Genomic DNA, 1810 nt, shown 5'->3' with positions numbered 1-1810 from the left:
CTTCCCTCCCCACCCCCCGCCAAGGCATCTGGGGTCACCCCCCGCGCCCTTCCTCCCAGGGTGGAGGTGGTTGCCTGCTGGCTGCTGATAAGCGGCCCTTCTCACTCTCCCCATTCCGGCAGTGCTTAATTTCGAGGGGGGGGGCGGGGTAGGCAGCCCTCCTGCAAGGGGCGACTGCAAGATAAAAACATATTTAGGGCACGATCCAGCGAAGCACTTCCAAGTCCGTTTGTTGCAGCCAAAACAACAGAGAATCTGGAGGAAGGAGAAGGGACTTATAAAGGGAGCCCAGAAGGTCCAGTGTTATTCCAAGGCACGTGTACCCTAGCTTACATTGCAGAGCAGAGATCAAAACAACACCCAATCTCAAGAGTAAAAGATTTTCCAGCCCCAGAGGGTAGTTAATTGCAATAGGAGAAAGAGTATTAAGTACAGGCTATTATTGAGCTCTCTCTTCCCCCAACGAAATCAATGAGGCGTTCAAGTACTTAAACTGTGGCTGGCTATTGGCCTTGGGAAATAATAATAAACGACCTTCTTGAAATCGTAACCCCTTTCCCCTGATCTTTAGTGCTTACCACAGTCCTTGATTCAGGAAAGCCTCTGTACTTTTGGTATTCGGCAGGAAATTAAAAACTTTCTGCCCCTGCCTGCAGCCACTTTTTTTGCCTGCTCCTCCACTGTATGTTACGGGTTTTAAGAAACAGCGCTGAAAATAAATGCCCAGGCCATTTCTTTCTACGAAGGTCAACAAAAAAGGAACGTCCCTACAGAGCTCTGGTCTCCAGTGTACCTTTTTTGCTTAGTCCTTGTGAGGAAAAAGTTCACATGCTGAACTCCTACGTGTCCCTGCAGAATGTGCCTCATGCCCCCAGGTCACTTCTGCACTCTGCTCTTCCTAGATAATCTTCAGTGGCTCTCCTGACTGCAGATCTTTCTCCAGATCTTTTACAGATGCAGAAGGGGAAAGGCTGAGAGGATGATGTATTGTTGAAGGCTTTCACGGCCGGAGAACGATGGTTGTTGTGGGTTTTCCGGGCTGTATTGCCATGGTCTTGGCAAGACCACGGCAATACAGCCCGGAAAACCCACAACAACCATCGCCGAGAGGATGCTTCCATTTCTGCTGTCATAGAAGCTGGAATCCTGAGTTACATTTGCTGAAGGAGCTGGCCTCTTTTCCCCAGGTTCAACCACCTCCCCCCCAAGAAATCAGTGGAGTAAATAATCTTCCTTCAATCTGCACAGAGGAAGAATCTCAGCAGAAATCAATGAGTAGTGCCCCCCCCCCACAAACACACACAGGCTGGGTCAATCAACACAGCTGAAAGAAGTAGGCATGAGATGGCAGAGTCCTGAGGTTATAAAAGGATCTATCCCCTTGACCTGGATGGTCCAGGTCTTGGAAGCTAAGCAAGGTCTGCCCTGGAGAGTATTCAGATGGGAGAACACCAAGGAAGGATAGGGCTGCCAAGCAGAGGCATGAAATGGCAAACCACCTCTGAATGTCTCTTGCCTTGAAATCCCTCTGGGTTTGCCGTAAGTTGGTTGCACCTTGACAGCACACCAGGGTCAGGATGCAGACAAGATGGCACTGCATTTTCAAAAGCTCCCCTACCAAAATCACTCTTGAGAAGCAGTAACCTAGCACAGCCAAGAGAAGACTAGGCAAGAACTTCTTTTGTCACGTGCCATGTTTTACTTTCTACTTACAAATCGGTTTATTTAAGAGCCTCTTCCCCTGCCCTGTCCATTCTACCTCAAGAGTCTATCACCTCATTTTATTTTGTACATGCAGACTAGGCCTTCG

Source organism: Eublepharis macularius, chromosome 12, assembly GCF_028583425.1.
Source record: "Eublepharis macularius isolate TG4126 chromosome 12, MPM_Emac_v1.0, whole genome shotgun sequence".
In the NCBI taxonomy this organism is placed as follows: domain Eukaryota; kingdom Metazoa; phylum Chordata; class Lepidosauria; order Squamata; family Eublepharidae; genus Eublepharis; species Eublepharis macularius.
Note: the sequence above shows the minus strand (reverse complement) of the source record.